We start from the raw sequence: 22280 nt of genomic DNA on the forward strand, positions 1-22280 counted from the left end.
TTATCGAGCACAGTGCACAGCACCATTCTGTGGTCGCTGTGGTGTGCACGGACACGAAAGCGAAGGTTGCGACCGCCCCTGCCGACGTTGTGGAGATAACCACCCTACCACCGTCTGTCCTGTGCGTCGTTCATATTCTGATGCTACTGCAGGGACCTTTCCTGCCCTACCGTCCGTGTCACCAACGGCAACAGAAGAACGAGAACCAGGAGCTGTACTAGAAGAACGCCAGAATCCGATTCTGAGAGCTCCATTAAACGATGAAGAAGTGTGCAGCTTGGCCAACTCGAGCGTGCCACGTCTGCCAATCTCAGCGACAGAAACAGCCACCGCGATTGACCTCGCGTCTGTCCCAGGCAAACATGTCGTGCCATGTTCGACGCCGGCGCAAGCCGAGAAAGAAACGCCGGTAGGCACTGAGGCACCAGACTCATCGTTAAACCTAGCAGTTGATTGCCCAGAAGACGCCGACGTTGCGAGATCTACGGACGCTGGAGTCTCGCCAGGAGCAGAATTGAAACCGAATGAGCAAAGCCCATTGGATCATTTCGAAAGCCAGGCTCGTGACTCTCTTGAACAAGTAACAAGACGCCATGGGAGTTCTTTACTGACACGTCTCGACAAGCAATCCGTGATCAAGTTCGTTGGAGGCGGCGACAACATTAACGCTGCAGCCCTACCGCCATCTGATTCGTCCGACAGCAGCTTCAGCCTCGAAGTCGACAGTAGCATCGGACTCCCTTCTAGCCCAGACGTATGTGACGTGGAAATGCAAGCCCCGCGAGAGGTCAAGCGTGCTCACAAGTCTGGCACCAGCTCGGACGGCACCCAAGATAGCCGCTCCGAGTTCCAGCAACCAAAGAAACCTCGACCCTCTTCTAGAGGGTCGAATTGTGCTGTGTAGTGTACGTACTCCAGTTCCCCCGGACAGATCCCCGGGGTACACCGAATCGAAAAACACGACCAGGTCAGTCACCCACCTTTTTTCAATATGGCTGACACCCTGAAAATTCTTTCTTTAAATGTTCAAGGGTTCCGTAAACCAGTAAAGCAAGCCGAGGTTATCAGCATAGCCCGCGCAGAACATTGTGATATTCTGTGTTTACAAGAAACAAATTTTTTCACCATTGGCCACGTTCATGCATTCAAACGCGCTTTTAATTTAGACTATTATTTTTCCTTCGCTACATCTCGCTCCTCTGGAGTTGGAATTATTATTTTTAACCGCGCTCTTCTGCGCAATCATCATGTTTTCTATGACGGGAATGGGCGGGTATTGGCTTTTGACTGCGTCCTATCATCCTTCAAGCTGCGTGTTTTGTGTATTTATGGGCCAGCTCAAGCAGCGATGTCTAACGATTTTTTCCGTGACCTGCACGTGTATTTTCTAGACGGTCGTCATGTCATACTCACTGGAGACTTTAATTGTGTATTAGACACGCGAGCTGACGTGCAAGGTCCAGGATGGGGTCACTCTGATTGGAACGCGCGAGAGCTGCGTCGCCTAGTGCACCATTTCTCTTTGACAGATACGTACAGACTAGTGCATGGACCACAGTATGCCTGGACTTGGCGGCGTAGCACGTCGTCTAGTCGTTTGGATCGTTTCTATGTGCCGAGCGCGCTAGCTTCTTACGTATCGCACTCTGACGTAGTAACATTACCATCATCGCCTGTTTATATATCAGACCACCGACCAGTGACGCTAGAGGCTCACTTTCCCTTTTCATCATCAGTGAAACCTTGGCGTCTTGACATCCGCATTCTGCACGACGCGCGTACACGCTCCAGTTTATCTAGAATCTTGCGCGCCTCTCTTTCGGGATGCGGTCCGGAGGTGTGGGACGCGCTCAAGACGCAGTGGCGTTTACACTGCTCAGTAGCAGGGCGGGCCCTTAGACGCCGTACGTCCGAAGAACTAGCGGACACTGCAACAAAGCTGCGTATTGCTCTTCGGGTTGATCGACTAACTCCCTTGATGCGCGCATGGCAGCGAGAGTTAAGGGGTCGTTTTCAACGCCTCATTGCAGCTTCGTCATTGACGGCGGCTGCTTGGCGTTGCAGACGTAATCCTTGTGCTCATCCTGAGGTTCTACGATTTGCGAAAAGCTCGCTTCTAAACCCGTCGAGTCGACTAGGAACTCCGGCGGCCAGATTCTTACACACTGCCTTACCGCCGACACGTAATCAATCAGTTTTCCTAGCTCACTTTGCCAACATGGCTCGTACGACAATGTCATCACAACGCGGTACCACCGAGACAGCCACAATGTTAAGTAGGCTCCCTCAAATTTCATCTGAAGTAGCTGAACAACTATGCACAAGTCCGTCAGCTGACGAAGTGAAAGAGGCACTGTCTTCCACGAAGCGTGGCTCGGCCCCCGGGCCGGATGGGTTGCCTGTTGAGTTTTATTTAACGTTTTGGGACGACATTGGTGCCCTTTTCACCTCTGTTATTTGCCGCTGCTTCGAGAATTTTGAATTTCCTGATAGCTTTCGCGATGGTCGAATTGTTTTAATACCTAAACATGACCCATCGTCAGTTCGCCCAGAGGAGTGGCGACCAATAACGCTCCTCAACGTTGATTATAAAACTTTCGCGGCAGTTATTACTCGGCGTTTGAGAAGCCTGATGCACTCCTTAATAGGTCATCATCAGGCATGCTCTATTCCTGGAAAAGAAATCCACAGTCTCTCCTTTGTTACGCGCGATATAGTTGCGTACACGTTAGCAAGATCAGCTCGGGGACTCTTGGTTTCACTTGACCAGGAAAAGGCATTCGATCGCCTCGAACATAGCTTTATATTTAGCGTAATGACAGCATTTGGCTTCTCACAAAACTTCGTCGAGCTTCTCAGAAACGCATACCGAAATATACGCAGCACGTTATTTCTTGATGGTTTAGAGAGTGCGCCATTTCCGGTTACCCGTGGTGTTCGCCAGGGGTGTCCTCTATCTCCTGCGCTTTTTGTATTCAGCCTAGAACCATTCCTGCAATCGCTAATCGCTGATCCTTACGTTAGAGGCCTTCCTCTTCCAGGTAGTGGTATTGTGACAGTGACAGCATTTGCTGATGACATCACGTTGTATTTGAAGAATGAGGACAGTTTATCCCGTAGCCTACGACTTTTTACTACGTATGGCACGATTTCAGGTGCTGCGTTAAATTTTTCCAAATGTCGATATTTATTCATTGGTTCACCAGACGCAAGTCTAAGTTCCTTTTTCGGTCTTCAAAAAAGTGACTCTATTCGCATTCTGGGCCTTGATTATACTTGCTACGGCATATCAGCCTCCTTGTGGAATTCAGTAGTCGAAGATGTAAAACGACACGTCCGGGAAGCACAAGAGTATGATTTACCGATGCTCGAAAGAAGGTATCTAGCACAGACGGTGTTTTGCGGCCGTGCATGGTATATATCTCATGTCTTACAGCCCCATTACAAATCACCAGGTCGTTGCAATCCCTCATTGGCTCCTTTTTCTGGTCGGGTGGAACAGAGCTGGTTTGCCGAGCAGCTCTTGGGCAACCGAGAAACTGCGGTGGATTCGCATTCCCATCCGTCTCTGTTCGCTGCCGGCTACTTGCCCTACGATTCTTACTTCGGTTGTTGCATGGTGATCAGTGCCCCGCGCGTGATCTCGCCTGCTATTTCTTAGGCACCAAGTTACGCTATTTACTACCAGATGCACGGCTTAATTCTGCACCGCAAACACTTCACGTACCTGCATTTTACTCAACGGCAGTATCTTTTTATCGACACGCGCAGCAGGTTTGTCCCGATGTGGACATTCTTGAAAGCCGCATTGTAGATACAACGGCGGCTCTTCTGCTTCCTCTGGTTCCTCCAGCCCGTCTAGCACGATCGAGACATGTCTCGTGGAGCGCGATAACGGCATTGTTTTTGCCTGGTCACCTCCGTGTCTTTATGTGGCGTCTTGGATGGAGAGTACTCCCAACACGGGACAGACTGGAGAGGTGGGGCATGGTCCCATCTTCCACTTGTCCTAACTGCCCGTTACAGGAGTCTAACCAGCATATGCTGCAGCAATGTGTCATTGCAAAGGTGTTTTGGAAGTCAGTTAACACTAGTTTTCGCGGCCTAGGTGTTAATCGCTTTGTAACATCTGGTCGCTGCCCGTGTAGTCGCTTTGCACGCCTTCTAATAGCTGCGGGAGCTTTTTGTTTATGGCGTAATAGGTGCGAAGCTGTTGCGGCAGATAATCGTCGTCGTGCTCTTTTTCCAATACTGGAACGCCTCTACTCTGAACTCATATCGTTTCTGTCGGAGGAATTGTTCTTCCTTGGGGAGGAAGAATTTCTGCGACAATGGTCGTGCCGCTTTCTGTCCGTAGTTGACAGACGCGTTCAATTAGTTTTCCACCTGGCCTGGTTCCTATAGCCAGGTCACCTGTCAATGTCTGATTGGTGCATGTAATCACTATGTGTTTACTATTTTTATGTGTTTGTGTGTGTTCAATATGGGTGTTAGCTCTCCTATATATGCATTTCATTCGAATGCTGTAAGTTATGTAACCTTTATGAATATTGATACCTTTTGTACATATTTTCTAACATCTTCACCAAGTCTTGTAAATTCTGTACATATATCATCATGTACATTGTCCATATTGTGATTAGTGCATTTACGTAGTATATGTACAGTTATTAGTACAACGGACTATGGACATGCTACGGACTTGGACACTTTAGTTTAAATGTGTAGTGTATGTTGTGCTTTGTCTTTTGTTTGTTATTGTACCTGTTATACAGACGCTTGTCTCTTAGGTTTGTTTCGTCCTATGAAAGAATAAACTTTTTCTAAACATGATGTTCCGTTGAGGAAGTGTCCTCTGGACATTCAGGGACGGCGTTAAGCTCTCCCATAGTAGAGTACCTAGTACTCTAAATCGTTAACCACTTATTGTAAACACAAGCGACGTAGCAATAGGTCAGATGGGGCCAACTGTATAATGTTCCGTTGAAGAAGTGTCCCCTGGACATTCAGGGACGGCGTTAAGCTCTCCCATAGTAGAGTACCGAGTACTCTAAATCGTTAACCACTTATTGTAAACACATGCGATGATGGATTTCGGCGGCAGTTGCGTAAAGTTTGGAAAATTACTATTTATGACAACTTACACGTCTTTACCATCTTCTGCACTCAAATAGCTTTTTTGAACAAACAATAATTTATAGTTGCGTGTAAAACGAAATTGTTCTTAAAGCACCAGGGCGTTTCGATATGGCGGCTGGCCGTTCGCACAGCAGACGACACCGTCGTCGTCTGCTTTTGCGCCATGGCTGTCCTCCGCTCGTCGGAGCAGCTCCTTGTCTCAATTTATCTCGTTTGCATATTGTCACAGGTAATAGGTATGAGCCATCAACTGTAGGTGGAATTCCTGGGAAGTGAAGAAAGAAGAGGGCTTTTGCGTCCTGGTCTGCGGGCAAGCAAGACGTCGTTTCGTCACTGTCTGTTATTACGTTCGCGGCACTGGGGGAGCGAGGTGCCGGGTAAACGCGCCTCGGCTGCAGATTTTCAGCCGACACACCGAGCTACTTGGAGACAGCTACAGCTCCCACGGCAAGAAGCAGTAGCCGCCTGCGAGGACTATCTCCCGAGTACGGTCCTCTCTCTCAACATGAGATGGCAACTTCAACTAACAACCAGGCGAGTCCAAACAACGACGCCTATTCTTTTCTCCCGCATGTTTTTCATGCGCCGCAAACACCACGCTCACTTTATGGAGACATTTATGAAGATGTTGACGACTGGCTTGACCACTTCAATCGAGTTGTCAACATCAACGAATGGGATGAAGCTCGCAAGCTGCGGAGAGTTTACTTTGCGTTAGAAAACTCTGCCAAAACCTGGTACGAGAATCACGAGGGTTCCTTTGCGACGTGGCATGAGTTCAGCCGACAGTGTCGTGATGCGTACCGCAGCACTGAAAGGAAAGAGAGAGCGGAGCTGGCTATCTCGTCTCGGAACCAACGACCCAACGAGAGAGTTTCGATGTTTGTCGAGGACATGCTTCGACTCTTCAAGCGTGCTGACCCTGCAATGTCCGAGGAAAAGAAGGTGCGGCATTTAATGTGTGGGGTAAAAGAGCAGCTCTTCGCTGAACTCGTGCGCAATCCACCGATGACTGTGGCAGAGTTCATAAATGAGGCAACCACAGTGGAGCGTAGTATCTAGTATAGGTCGTCACAGTATGAACGCCACGACGTGACCCCTGCTGCATGCTTTATCGGGGCTGACAGCGAGAGGCATGCCCTCGCAGAGTTCATAAGAAGCGTCGTGCGAGACGAGCTGCGCCAACTCCAAGCAGCGGGACCCCAACCACCCGTAAGTGCTCTCGCAGATTTAATCCGAAATGAGATCCGACAGGTGGTCACCCCACTCGCGCCAACAAGGCCTGAGGCCCCTGTGCTGACATGCAGTGGCTCTGCGATCTCCTGCACCACATGGTCCTGATCCCACCATGGGGAGAATGGGTCAGGCTAGCCATCGATTCCAGGGCACCTCTTCGACTCCGCCACCCGCCTCAAGGTTTCCGAAAGCACCAACATATCGTCCGTCTGGATCGCGGCAGAACGCCACAAAGGCCAGCGTGTGGCCGTCTACTCTGCTACCACTGTGGTGAAGCGGGTCACGTCTACCGTAACTGCCAGTACCGCCAACTTGGTCTCCGTGGCTCTCACCCTGATGTTCGGTGCCCGTATTAGGGTACGTCCCCGCGACATCGAATCGAAGCGAACCTTACGGGCCAGCAAACTCCTCGCCTTGGTCAACGCCCCCAAACACGATCACCATCACCTCACGTCCCCACGTCACCTAGCATTCCCTCGTCATCATATGCTCCTTTCAGAGGCTGCTCACCGAGTTCCCACAGAAGAAAATAGAAACCGCGGTTCCTGGTAGTGAAGCCGCGTCCCAACGAACTGTCAAAGAGCCTCCTTCGACGCGAAGACCCGATGAAGACCGTTCTGACTTTCAAGTCGTTTCCGAAAGTCATAAAACTGTTTCCGCCGACATCACCGTACACGTCGATAATCACGTCGTCACTGCCTTCGTCGACACCGGCGCCGATCATTCGGTTATGAGCAGCGCCCTAGCATCCCAACTGAGGAACGTAACTACCCCTTGGCAAGGACCGCCGTTGCGCACGGCAGGGTGCCACCTCGTCATGCCAACTGGAATGTGCACAGCCTGTGTTCGAGTCCATGCTTCGACGTTCCCAGGGTCTTTCCTCGTATTACCTGTGTTCTCCCGTCCACTAATTCTGGGGCTGGACTTTCTTCGAGAACACGGCGCAATTATTGATCTACGAGACTTGCAAGTGTCGTTCGAGGACCCGTTTCATCCTGAACCGGAAAACGCCCGCTCATCGAAGGCTGCTCTACGTGTATCCTCCAAATCTGTTACTCTGCCTCCCCGCAGCAGCCTTTTTATCAACGTTGAATGTGACCAAGACGTCCCCGATGCTGTAATTGCAGAAGGAAGTTTGTCCCTACTTTTTGCACAACAAATCTGCGTTGCCCGAGGTATTGTTCAGCCCAGTAGAAAGCAGGCTTGCCTATAAGTCACGAATTTCAGCGAGGAGTATCGCCATCTTACCAAACACACTGCGATCGCCTACCTTGAGGATATTGCCGACGTCCCATGGTCCCTCAACATTATCTGCTCTTTCGTCGTGCGACGATTCCGCCATGACATTTGCCAACACTCTCGACGTAAACCAGGGTCTACCGTCTGCACAACGGGAACGTCTTTTGAAGCTACTCGGCTCCTTTCGGGACTGCTTCGCTACGACTTCGAAAGTTAACCAAACACCGCTTGCCAAGCATCGTATCATCACCGAGTCTACCGAGAGACCCATTCGACAGCATGCCTACAGAGTCTCGCAAAAAGAACAAGACATTATACGCCAACAGGTCCAGCAGATGCTCAAGGACGATGTCATCCAGCCATCGAGCAGTCCCTGGGCATCCCTGTTGTGTTAGTAAAGAAAAAAGATGGTACTCTGCGAGTTTGCGTCGACTACCAAAAGTTGAATGAGATCACGAAGAAAGACGTGTATCCTTTCCCACAAATAGACGACTCGCTAGACCGCATTCGCAATGCTCGTTACTTTTCTTTCATGGATCTACGCAGCGGCTATTGGCAAATATCTGTTGATGAGCGTGACGGCGAAAAGACTGCCTTCATTACTCCTGATGTACTCTACGAGTTCAAGGTCCTTCCATGCGGCTTATGCTCGGCACCAGCTACTTTTCAAAGAATGATGGACACGGTTCTTTCTGGGCTCAAATGGCAATTGTGTCTTGTCTACCTTGACGATGTGGTCGTATTATCGGACATGTTTGAGCAGCACGTCCAGCGCTTACAGGCAGTTCTTCAGGCAATTCGAACAGCTGGACTTTCTCTCAAACCTGAGAAATGCCACTTTGCATTCGAGGAACTGAAATTTCTTGGTCACGTCGTCAGCCACGCCGGTATACACCCAGACCCTGAGAAAACGAAAGCTGTTGCCGCATTTCCTGTCCCAACGAACAAGCGCGACCTCCGCCGATTTCTGGGACTCTGCGCATACTACAGACGCTTCGTCAAAGGCTTTCCTAAAATCGCTGAACCGCTAAATGAACTTACGAAAGACGGCGTACCGTTTGTTTGGGGTCATGATCAGCATCACGCCTTTGACACGCTACGAAACCATCTACGTGCCCACCATTACCGTCACCAAAAAAATGACGTCCCCATGGTTCACAGCTACACTAAAACGACTCAATAATAAAAAGAAAAGACTGTTTAGATCAGCAAAACGATCTAATAACATTTCTGCATGGAACAACTACTACACTGCAGAAAAAGCATTCAGCACGCATGCTATGAAAGAAAAACGTTCTTTTTACTCACACACTTTGCCGACCATGCTGACCAATCACCCGAAGAAATTTTGGAGCGTTATCAACCCTCAAAATTCTCAACCACTGGCACTGTTTGATAATCATAACCTTCCGATCCCCGACGATGAAGCCGCCGAACATCTTAATCATTTTTTCTCTTCCATGTTCACTATCGAACCTAATGGCAACTTACCTTCATTCCATCCTCGTGATTATGACATGATGCCGGACATCACGTTTTCTCAACAGGGCATTGCTAAATTAATCGACTCATTAAAGCTTACATCTTCTTGTGGCGCCAATGGCATCAACGCTAAAATGTTAAAAAACACACAACCCATTGTCAGTGTGATCTTATGCCATATTTTTCAGCAATCGCTGTCTTCAGGAGTGGTGCCGGATGACTGGAAAGTGGGTAAGATTGTTCTAGTCCCTAAAAAGGTCCCTCCATCCCAGCCTAGCAGCTATCGTCCCATCTCGCTCACTAGCATTTGCTCTAAACGAATGGAACAAGTGATATACTCTAACACCGCCAAGTTTTTAAACCGCCACAACTTCTTTCATCATAGTCAACATGGGTTTCGCTCAAGATTATCCTGCGACACACAACTTGCTTCATTCTACAATGACATCAGTTCTAGCGTTGACCTAAATATACCCACCGATGCCCTCTTTTTAGACCTTGAAAAAGCATTTGACAAAGTTCCGCATCAACGGATACTCCTCAAGCTTTCTTGCTTAAACATTAATACATCAACGTTCAACTAGATTCGTAGTTTTCTGACTAATCGGCAACAATTTGTGTACGCTAACAACCACTCATCTAACCATATTCCCGTAATCTCTGGCGTCCCACAGAGCACAGTACTCGGACCCCTACTTTTCTTAATTTATATAAATGACCTCCCAGCTATCATTTCATGAAATATTCGCTTGTTTGCAGATGATTGCGTCGTGTACCGTCCAATAAAAAACCCTACCAATATTGCTATACTTCGAAACGACCTTAACCTTATTGAATCCTGGTGTAACGACTGGCTAATGTCTTTAAACGTAAATAAAACATCGCTAATATCATTTCACCGTAAGCAACATTATCAGCAAGCGACTTACACCATTTCGGGCTCTACAATCTTAACAGCGGAATCCTATAAATACCTCGGCGTAACATTCTCAAGCAACCTCACCTGGTCCACTCATGTTAACAACGTAGCATCCTCCGCTAATCGTACGCTGGGTTTTCTTCGTAGGAATTTAAAACTTGCTCCCTCATCAGTGAAGTTGTTAGCTTACACCACATTTGTTCGCCCTAAATTGGAGTACGCATGCTCGGTTTGGGACCCTCATCAATCTAATCTATCTAACCTTCTCGAATCTGTACAAAATCACGCAGCCTGGTTCATCTACTCCGTGTACTCTTATCATTCCAGCGTTTCCGAACTTAAAACTCGTGGCCACCTCAACAACCTAGAATCACGTCGTCATATATCTCGGCTCTGTCTTTTTCACAAATTTTATCACGCTCCTTTTAACGTTCCAGCCATCTTGCCTGCCCATCGATTATCCAGCCGTACAAACCATCCCCGAGCCGTTTATCCACCACCAGCACAAACTACTTCCCACCTTCACTCCTTTTTTGTTGCAACCGCCCGGGACTGGAACAACTTGCCTGCCTTCGCCATGCACCACTCCGACCCACATCTATTCAAGACCGTGATTGAATCGTTAATATGTTGCTAATTATGCCCATCCCTCATGTAATACCCCGACTGGGGCCTTTGAGGTATACTAAATAAATGAATAAATGAATAAATAAATAAATAAATAAATAAATAAATAAATCTTCAAGCCCCACCTGTACTCGGTCACTTTGACGATAACGCTGCCACAGAGCTACACACGGATGCCAGCAACGTCGGACTTGGAGCTGCACTGGTTCAATGGCAAAAGGCGTAGAGCTCGTGATTGCTTATGAAAGTCGAACACTATCATCTGAAGAGAAAAACTACTCTGCAACAGAGAAAGAATGCTTAGCCGTTGTTTGGGCTATAACAAAGTTTCGCCCTTATTTATACGGTCGACCATTCAGGGTAGTTAGCGACCACCATTCTTTATGCTGTCTCGCCTACCTCAAAGACGCTTCCGGTCGTCTAGCACGCTGGAGCCTTCGGCTGCAAGAATTTGACGTTACAGTCATTCACAAGTCAGGACGCAAACACACTGATGCTAACTGTCTCTCACGTGCACCAATTGGAAGTACGAACGCGGACGTTGAAGAGGACGATACATTCCTTTCCTCTGTGTCAGCAACCGACTTGGCTCAACAACAACGCGACGACACGGAGCTAAGCCCACTGATTGACTACCTCGAAGGCCGAAAACGCAGCCTTCCTCGAAATTTCGCACGTTCCCTGGCCTCGTTCTGCATCAGGGATGGAGTCCTCTATAAGAAAAATTTCGACCATACCCAGGCTACTTACCTACTGGTTGCGCCGACCTCGCTTCGGGACGATATTTTAAATGCTTGTCACGACGAACCATCATCCGGACACCTTGGCTACACGCGCACACTGGAAAGAATTCGACGTTGATACTACTGGCCCCGCCTCGCGAAGACAGTCAAGCAGTACGTCCGCACATGCCGCGACTGCCAACGCCGTAAGACTCTACCTGTCCGACCAGCGGGACTACTACAGGCCATCGCCACGCCGAAGACACCATTCCATCAAATTGGCATTGACTTGCTCGGCTCATTTCCCACCTCTTCGTCAGGAAATCAGTGGATTGTGATTGCCACCGATTATTTAATGCGTTACAGCAAAACAAAGACCCTGCCCAAAGCTACCGCAGCCGACATCGCACAGTTTTTTGTCACCAGCATCGTACTTCGTCACGGAGCGCCAGCTGTGATAATTACTGATCGTGGTACAGCTTTCACCGCAGAGATGCTTCAAGAAGTGCTGAGACTAAGTGGTACAGAACATCGGAAAACCACGGGTTATCACCCCAAACAAATGGACTCACTGAACGGTTGAACAAGACCATTGCAGATATGCTGTCAATGTACGTGGCCGTTGATCACAAGAACTGAGATGATATACTCCATTACGTAACTTTTGCTTACAATACAGCAGTCCAAGAGAGTACAGGTTTCACCCCATTTCGCTTAGTTCATGGTCGAGAGGTCACTACAATGCTCGACGCAATGCTCCTTCCCAACTACTTGAGCATGCTCAACACGGACGCTGCATTGTTCGCTCAACGCGCCGAGGAGGCCCGTCAACTCGCCCGATGCCGTATTGAGGCTCGCCAAACTGCCGACGCACACCGCTACAACCTTACACACCGAGAGGTTACCTTCCAACCAGGCGATGAAGTTGGGGTGTGGACTCCCATCCGACAGCGTGGTCACCCTGAGAAGTTGCTTCGGCGCTACTTCAGCCCTCACAAAGTTCTGCACCGACTCAGTGACGTTACGTATGAAGTTCTCCCTGAGGGCACCTCAAGACGTTCCCGTCGGTTTCCACAAAATGATGTGGTGCACGTGTCAAGACTAAAGCCATATTTCTCGCGTCATCCATCGAACGTGGACAAACTTACCATGCAATGACTATTTTTTCGTCACTGGTTTTTTTTTTGTCTTGTGCACTTACTCCTTTCTTTATTGAGTACTTCTATGACGCCAGCCCATTTTTTGCCCTTACGACGGAGTTGTTGGGTTCCACGGTAGCATATTTTCTTTCTCTTTTTTTTTCTCAACGCTCATTACCAGCATCGACCCGATGCTTTTCGAGGAGAGGGAGTAATGTCACAGGTAATGGCTATGAGCCATCAACTGTAGGTGGAATCCCTGGGAAGTGAAGAAAGAAGAGAGCTTTTGCATACTGGTCTGCGGGCAAGCAAGACGTCGTTTCGTCGCTGTCTGTTATTACGTTCGCGGCAATATAGTACAACGCAGTAAACTACATACTAGAACCTCACAAGTATCTTGCGTACTCACTTTAGTTAAGTGAGCGATGCCGCATACAGGCCGAGTGAAACGACAACGCTGATCACACATACTTGCAGCAATAAACTCTTTTATTGCAAGTCAATCGATGTTTACATGACATGAAGGTCACTTAAGGAACGTTTTACCATGTACAGCGGTGAACAATGTGCATGCATCTGATAGCGGGTGCGTGCGTACTACGAATAGCCCCAACGCAGATGCCCGGAGCACACAAGCTGTCCAGCGCTGACTGATATATCCATCGCGCTCCACGAAATCGTCACTGCAGTAAGTAAAGGTGTACCGCTATCACTCCTGCACTCCTGTAGCTGAAGATGTCGTAAAACGTCGTTGACAGTATTCGGCAGACTTTCTGTAAATAATATCACCATATCCGCTTGCGTTTCACTAGCAGTGCGGCCCGGCTGTTTTCGGTTTCGCCCTGCCATGGAGCTTACGTGGGTCGCTTTCCAATCTTCCTCGCGTTCGCACTATTTGTGCTTATAAATGCTTAAAATCAATTGTGAAGCAGTTTTATGCGTAATATTTTCAAGTAATAAATGCATTGTATTGTGGACATTGTAATATTTTGTACTGTGTTGCTTCTGTTATATTTTGTGTTTTCTTTTCTCGCCCCCCTTACACAACGTCTCTACGGGAACCTGTAAGGCAACGTGAATAAATAAATAAGTCATACAAATAAATTAGTCAAAAAATGGCTTAGATGGCGTTGCGTTTGCCGTCACCGGCGGTGCGCTGTCCTCGTTTCGATTGTATAGTGATGCCTCACAGCGCGGACGCGAAGCTGGCAACATGCCACGGGCCTAACGCTGCTTATTTACACATGCTGTCAAAGTGATAGCATAGAGTAACATATAAAATGACAAGGGCGGTCACTCGACCCCAGCCATAAGATGGCAGCACATCCCTCATTGCTTCAAGGAAGCATGCATACTAGTTATTTACTACAGTACCTTTTCTAGTGCATTATAGGTCTACGTGTTTTTGCGTAAGTGATAGTGGCCCAAATTCGTCTTTATGGCCCGCGATTGTGCGGTCCAATAACTACGGGTTGAGATCAAGCATGAATCGGACGCGAGAAGAGTGCACATGGCGCCGACGCGACGGCAACGCTGTCACGCTCCGTCTTCATGGGAATTTGCGGCAATGAAGAAGTACGGGCAGGGATATGCCATAACGTGCTTGGCGTGCGTCGTGGTCTTCGCTTGTGTCAGCTGCCTCTCAGCTTGGTTGCTGGTAGGTACGAATGCCATCGGTACTATTGGATTGGATTGGATAAACCTTTATTTGGTCCTCCAAAACACAGATCACTGTGTTGCGGGCAGCTCCCACGTGGGGACTGAGATGCCTAGCTCCTCAGCCGCCTCGCGGGCTTGGTAAACAGCCCAGAGCTGATCTGCCAAGGATGAGCTGCGGATTGCCGCCTCCCATCTGGCAGAGGTGATGTTCGATATATGAGCGAATTCGGTGCACTGCCAGAGCATGTGTTCTAATGAAGCTATTTACCCACAATGTGGACAAAGATTACTTGGGTATAGGTCAGGGTACATGATATGTAACATTTTCAAAGTAGGGTACATCCGCGTCTGCAAAAGGCTTAATGTAAGTGCTTGGGGCCGGGTTAGATTTTTGAGATATGGAGGGAAAATCCTTCTAGACAGGTAGAAATATTTAGTGAGCTCGTTATATGTTGTGAGAATTTCCCGGTTATCCCCTTCACCGGTAGAACGCATCCCCGGGGAATCGGTACTATGTTAAGTGCGTATTGCATTTGTCATTGAAGCCTTAATCTAACCTTCCTGGCATTGTGCTGTTCGGGGCAAATATCCTTTTTGTACTCTTCGCGTGATGTTTTCGTGGATTGTTTCACACGAAACAAAAAAATAAACTGTCAGGAATGCTTCGCAGCACGTTTGTGAGGAAATTCTTTCTCGGCTCAAGAAATTGAGTCGCCGCTTGCGTTGTTAGGTTTTCGTTGAGCTGCTACATGTATTAGAATCAGCTGAATGAGTGAGATTTTGTGAAAAGTGAAACTATGCTCAGTATTGTTGTCTGTGCCATTCACATATAGCTTGAAGCGCCAACGAGCGCAATAACAGACAAGCGGTGAATCTAGAAAAATGTTTGCTAGCTCAAGCTAGAACGTAACTTTGAGTAAACAGTCCTGCCTCGTTAACGGCTTGCATGACACTTCAGAAGCTCGCTTTGTTTTTGCTGGTATCTTCTTGGCTGGTATCTTCTTGTGGCTGTTTTTTCGCGAAAGGGCGATGTAAAGTGTCCAGGAGAAAATTAGCGCGAAGGTGGGATGGAAAATGTATCCAACATTGTTCTTTTATTTTTCTCAGTTCAGGCTGGAGTCAAGTGCTGAGGTGACTACTGCCGCGTCGCCTTGTGCACTGTATGTGTAGTTGTGTGCGTTAATTGCCATTTTATTATGCTGCAGTTATTGTTATATTTTGCCTATATGTTTATTTCTTGTGTGTAATTTAAAATCATGATATAGCAGCTGTATTTTCGTGTCTCGCAGTGCAATGAAACCATCTTTGTGCCTGCGTTTATCAAACATTAACAAAGTGGGCATGTGCTTACCAAAAAATCACTTGAAAATAAAAGTTTTCTCTCCTTTATTGATTCTCATGTTTTAATTAAATTGTGTGCATATGCACACATTGGCATTCTGTGCTTATTGATCTAGCGGTGCTGCTTACACGAAACTCATCGATGCACGAAAACGACACGCTAAAAAATGGCCTCAGAAATTAGCACGCACGTAGAAATGGTCTCGGGAGCTGTATAATGATCCTAGTCACTACAAAGTGGCCTTCGAGGCAGTTTTTTTTGTGATCAGCCATATTTGACGCTGCAAAGTTTCACCACACCTGTTTGGTGCGCTGCGAACCCAAATCGGCCAGAGGGGCCAGGGTAAGTGTCCTCTCTTGGCATTTTACATTATTCTATGGTGACAGTGTAACTGGACGTCACAACACGCGTGCTGATGCAACCCGATCCCGCTTCTTCCTGTGAGCGGAACATGCATCTTCATAACGCAACAATAGATACCTCTAGAAAAAATAACTGAAGGGAACGAAGTGAGCTTATGTGGTTGGCAAAATGAAAAATTATTAATCACTTGCAAGCAAATTAAATAATGACAAAGTTCTCTGAATCAGCAAAGAGTAAAGATCTTGCCGTGTGAAAGACCCGTGCTCACTACATGTATGTTTCGCCCCTTCTCATGTTTCACGTTAGTTGGTTCCGCTTCCAGTATGGGTCTGCAGAAGACCTACAGTATTGTTAAATAAATAAATAAATAAATAAATAAATAAATAAATAAATAGTTGAGCTAAAACACCCTTTTCAGTATGTACCTTCCCGTCTAGACGAAGCGCATCACTCCACCATCTATGTGTGTCATGTCGTGGTCGTCTCAGACTTCTCTAGGCTCACATTTGGGAGGCTTCTAGTACGCTGCCATCTTGACGATCGTGTAGCTAGTATAGAACCATCAACCCGGCCACCTGACCAGGGTTTCACCAGAAGGAAGAGGTCCCTTCTACTGCGTCTACGCATTGGCTGCTCCAGGACTGCGATCCGGAGTCAATGACCTGGTGGAGCTTTGTTCCCTGCGTGCACTGCGCGGGGCAGAAGAAACCGGTTGTGTGTTTTCCCAGCGCTTCACGCACAAGCCGTCTTGTTCACCACACTCCGCTGCCAGGGTCTGGCGGCAGCTACACAGAGGGACCTCTTCTTCCCCGCACAGCACCGCATACCAGTATTCAAGGTGTTTCTTAGCTACCTTGGGTAACCTGGACCAGACAACCGGCTACCGAAGCCGCCGGCCGCGCCCTCGGCCATAGTTGTCATTTCTCTTTTTATTCTCCACATCTCCTAATGCCCTCTCACCATTCACCTGCAGGTGCTGAGTAGTGCTCCTAAGATCCCTATTGTTTCGTCTAGGGACCTTATTACAAACTAGCGCTGGAGAGGTTGTGTTCGTTCCTTTCCTCAACCTCTACCCCTTCTCCTCCTCCTCTTGCGTAGACGCACACTGCGTGTAGCAGGCATGCCGATGCGCGTTTCTTAGTTTCTTGCAGCCCACTCGTGTTCTTCTGGGACGCCGACTGCGTATGGCAGTTACATGGTTGATTGATATGTGGGGTTTAACGTCCAGAAACCGCCATATGATTATGAGAGACGCCGCAGTGGAGTGCTCCAGAAATTTCGACTACCTTGGGATCTTTAACGTGCACCCAAATCTGAGCACACGCGCCTACAACATTTCCGCCTCCATCGGAAATGCAGCCGCCGGAGCCAGGATTTGGTCCCACAACCTGCGGGTAAGCAGCCGAGTGCCTTAGCCACTAGACCACCGCGGCCGGCAGGCAGTTACATCGATGAACGTTCCTTGTTTTAGGGGCGAATATTCTTAAAGCGTTGGTCTACATCCTCTGATTCATGTAGTAGTAGTAACTAGCCATGTCAAGTTTCTTGGAGTATTCACTAGATTACGGTACACTCTTAGAAAAAAATGGCAGCATATCCACGGGGTGGATGATGGAGAGTGGGGCGAAGCATCCATCCGTGTATTCGTTCTTGCTTCCGTTCGTCCATGCGTCCATCCATGCGTCCACCCATGCTTCCACCCGCCCGTCCGTGCTTGCGTCTGTACGTGCGTCCACACGTCCATCCATGCGTCCGTCCATGCGCTCGTCCATGCATCCACCCTGCCCCCGCCCATGCGTCCATCCGTTCGTGCAGCCATCCGTGCGTCCGTTCATGCATCTGTCTGTGTATCCATTCGTCCATCTAGTCAACACTCCAAGTACAACAATCTCGCATCTTTTCATTATATATTCCGCATATAGAAGCACCGCCATCCAGCAGACATTCCAAGGACTAAACGAAAGGTGGCACACGCACACTTCCTTACGGCTGGCGCTTCATGTCTACTTCCCACCTTTAACCACCTCGAGTTCATGGTATATACTAGTTCACTGTATTCATGGCACTGCGGCCCAACGTTCGCTAAACCTTTCTGAAACAAAGGAGGTTACGTCCAGCAAGTATAACGTAGCATCCTTTTCTTGTCAGATACTGCTTAATGTACATGCCAATGGCTGCTAATGGGGAATGAGAAACAGAAAAATTCGGCTTTTAGTTAACGCAAACGCTGCGATTTTTTTATTGTTCAACAACGCACAGGAGAAATCTCCCACCAACACCCCCTTGGAAGTCAAAGCGTAAGACATGTTACGTACTACGAGGGACGAACGGGTGCCGCTTTAAGGAGTTTCGCCTCTAAAAAGGTGAATAGTACTTGCTAACTTTGTGGTAGTAATGGTTTGTCACATATCTCACAACCCTGGTAGTAAGGGCAGTTAGTAATGGTGAGGGTGGTAACAGTTACTATCTTTCCTGTTACTACCAGCATGTAGTAACTGTTACTACCCCTGCCGTTACTACCCATGAGTAGTAACTTTTTAGGTTTCAAGAAAAAGTAGTAACCGAAACTACCTTGTTTAACATAAGCTCTATATTTATAAATAAGCCATAATAATACCAACGCGTTGAAAACGCTATTTCGAGTGGTGTTTCAGCTCTACCAACACGAAACATGGGCAGGGACGAAGCATCCAATCTTTGGAGAGGGATTTCTCTGAGTAGACTCTGGTAGTGCCAAGCGTGAAATCCGGCAAGCAGGGAAGGCAGTTCCGTTCTCTGAACATCGTCAGAAAACCGCGTGCGAATGCGGCTTACCCACAGGTGCTTTTTGTTATTTTCCCGTGTACGAGCCCGGTTTCACGTTCTCTACAGCATGCAGTGAAGAGCGTTTGGGCTCCAGTAACGTCGTTGGCTATTCGTTGGGCCAACTGCCACCTTATTAATTTTAAGTGGACCTGTGGCGAGTATAGTGGCATTCATCGCTGTTACGTTGTAGCAAACCTTTAATGACTGTTTAAAACCGCTTGCATGGCGGATACGCGGACCATTTACGAAGGCACGCGTACGCTCCCCATGCTCAGGGTTGCCGTAGACCTGTGGCGAGTATAGTGGCATTCACCGCTGTTACGTTGTAACAAACCTTTAATGACTGTTTAAAACCGCTTGCATGGCGGATACGCGGACCATTTACGAAGGCACGCGTACGCTCCCCATGCTCAGGGTTGCCGTAGACCTGTGGCGAGTATAGTGGCATTCACCGCTGTTACGTTGTAACAAACCTTTAATGACTGTTTAAAACCGCTTGCATGGCGGATACGCGGGTAGACACCATTTACGAAGGCACGCGTACGCTCCCCATGCTCAGGGTTGCCAGGGCATTATGTCCATTCACATCAACGTTGACGCCAGTCGCCACACCTCCAGACTTGCACAAAAACTTTCCCTAAAGGTCTAATCAATTTGGAGGTCGGCGAGAGCGCTACGGTCGCTTTAAAACAACTGGTGGGTGCTGCTATGGTAGCCCTTCTGCTGGAGCTGAAGCATTTGGCACCGGTTCTTCTCGCTGCCACACAGTAAAAAATTCCTCTGGTGGGTCTTAATTTGATTCCGCCTTGGAACTTGTTGGTTTGTTGTGTGCCTCCGGCGTATCTGATCCAGATGCGTCTAAGAATCTCTCTTCGAGTTCCCAGTACCAAGAGGCAATTTCCTTGCACTTCAACCACCTCTTCCAGTAGCGACGGTTCACCAATACCAAAGTTTTTACAGAGGACTAGGTCACCGTTCTGGTAGCCACTTGTCTTTCCTGGCAATGGCACTTCTGTGAACGTTATGGTGAAATCTAGCTTGGTTGTCGGTGTGAACGAAAGAGTTAGTTCTTCAGGTGAACGTGTCCTTTTCCCCGATGGTGTTCTGCGGTGAATCAGCAACCACCTGGACAATCTTGTGGTTAGGCTTCCCCCGGTCATGCTCTTCAAACCTTATTTCACGGAACGTAAAGCTCTTTCGGCCGAACCATTTATTGTGATTCGTAAGGTGCCGTACGAATGTGACATATGCCATTTTGTCGTGCAAAGTCTTGGAATTCAACTCCAGTGTATGACATTCCATTGTCCGCCACTAGGCATACAGGCAGGCCAAACGCGTGAACACAGTTCGTAAGTGTTCTACTGTCGCGATGGCCGTAGCTGATAGAATTGGAATGGCTTCCGCCGACTCGAAATGGCTGTTCGCAATCACCAGGATCATCTGTACTTCCACTGGACCTGCATAGTGAACATGAATGCGAGTCCATGGCTGCATTGTGGCTGGCCAGTTCAAAGGTTCCTTAGATACAGGCATTGCTGCTGCTTGTTGACAAACACTGCATTCAGGCAAGAGTTGTTCCACCTCCAACCCTATGCTAGGACACTACAAGAGTGTCCCTGCCAGAGCTTTTGTAGAGCTGATTCCGGGATGTGTGTCATGCAGGTCTAGCAGAAACGCCCTCCTTGCTTGCTGAGGAATCACCACACGATTCCCGCGAAAGATGAGTTTATTGCCCACTGTGTGTTCTTGTCGTAGCCGCAAGAAAGGTTGCAACTTGCTATCTTCAACCTTCCTTGATTATCCTCGTTCAATTTGGTGACAAACTTCTATTAACATAGGGTCTTTTTGGTCAGCTCTTCAAGTTGCTGACGTGACAGTGGGCTGCTGTCCAGAAGACTTGTTCACAGTACTTGCTCACTCTGACAGTTTGTCTTCAGCTTCTTCTGCAGGAAGCCTCCTGAGGGCATCGGCATTTCTATTCGGCTGTTCCGCTTTATATTTAATAACGTACTGACGCGCTCCAAAAAAAGACCTTATCTCTGAATTCTGGCTGCTGCCACTGCATGTACTGTCTTGATTTCTTTATATAACCCCACCAATGGCTCAGCTTTGTTTTCAGAACAAACGAGTGACCTCGCAGGTAGTCCCTGAACTTCGTGACTGCAAAAACAAGTGCAAGGGCTTCCCGTTCAAGCTGAGAGTAGAATCTTTCTGCGTTTGTGGGTGTTCTTGAGCGAAACGCAATGGGCCCTTCCGCCTAATAAATGACGTGTGAAACTACTGCTCCCACTCCTTCGGGTGATGCGTCACATACCAAGATGACTTGCTTGTTTGGGTCAAAGTGGACCAGTAGGTTTGAACTTTGCAGTGCTTGCCTGATCACCCTGAATGCAGACATTTATTCTTGGCCCCATTTCTATTTTGAATCTTTCCTATAAAAATTTATGGAGTGGAGAAAGCGTAGTTGACATATTGGGTAAGAACCTCTGGTAGTAAGATATGAGGACCAAAAGTAAACGAAGTTCTTGGACGCTGCGTGGCTCAGGTGCCTTCATGATGACCTCCATTTTCTTTTCACGGGGATGCAGACCTTCGCTGTCTATTCCCTGCCCCAGGTAGTTCACTCCTTCTTGACCAAAAATGCATTTCTCCTCCCTGTGTTTAATACTATTGTCACGGAGGACTGACGACACCTTCCGTAGGGTGGTGGTAAACTGATGCTGGCGTTCAGCCACCAAAATGTCATCCAGGAACACCTGAGTGCCTGGAATATCCTTGAGCACTGCCGCCATTTTCCTCTAATAAATTGCAGGTGCTGATGCTATTCCATAAGGCAAGCGGTTGTACTAAAACACTTCTTGTGAGTCGCTTACTTTAACGTTTCGTGTTAGAACTTGTTCCACGTTAGATAGGAGGCAGAATAAACTTTTATCTATAATCAAGACGCTACTGTGGCCAGCTTCTCCGTCATCCAGTGTCTGGTTGAGGGCGTAGTAGAGTTTCTACGGTGAATACGCATCAATAAGGTAGCCTGCGAAATTCGGCACGACTTTTGCGAAGATGCCCAAAAGAAGTGGATGTTTGACAAACTTTCCTAGTTTAAAAGACTTTGTTCAGTTATTAAAATTCCACTTCAATCCTAAGGGGAGCCTAAAGCTGACTAAATATATTTCACAGGAAAATTATGTGGCACTATGAACGAAAGCACGTACTTACGTTTAACATTGTCTCCAAGATAGTCTTCATTCGGTTGAATGCATACTTCGCTAGAAAGTGCATAATTAACTTTGCTATTTGATTGCCCCAACGCAATTTGCCTATTCTGGTGATCTTCGTGTGTGACCAGTCTGATAATTTCTTGAGCTAACATTTCATGGCAGTAAGAACACCGCATGTTACGCCGTAATCACAGACTCTTTTTTTTTTCAGTACCGCGCACTTTAAACAATGGCTGGAAAGAAATTCAGCTGCCCAGTTATCTTACCAATGATTAGAAATGTTTTACCTCTCGTTAAGCGCTACAAACGTTGTACTGAAGAAATTTCTCTGGAGTCACTAAAAAAACTTTATTAGAAAAATTTTGTTCATTGTCAAGCTTGACACACCGG

This window comes from Rhipicephalus microplus, chromosome 6, assembly GCF_043290135.1.
Source record: "Rhipicephalus microplus isolate Deutch F79 chromosome 6, USDA_Rmic, whole genome shotgun sequence".
Classification (NCBI taxonomy): domain Eukaryota; kingdom Metazoa; phylum Arthropoda; class Arachnida; order Ixodida; family Ixodidae; genus Rhipicephalus; species Rhipicephalus microplus.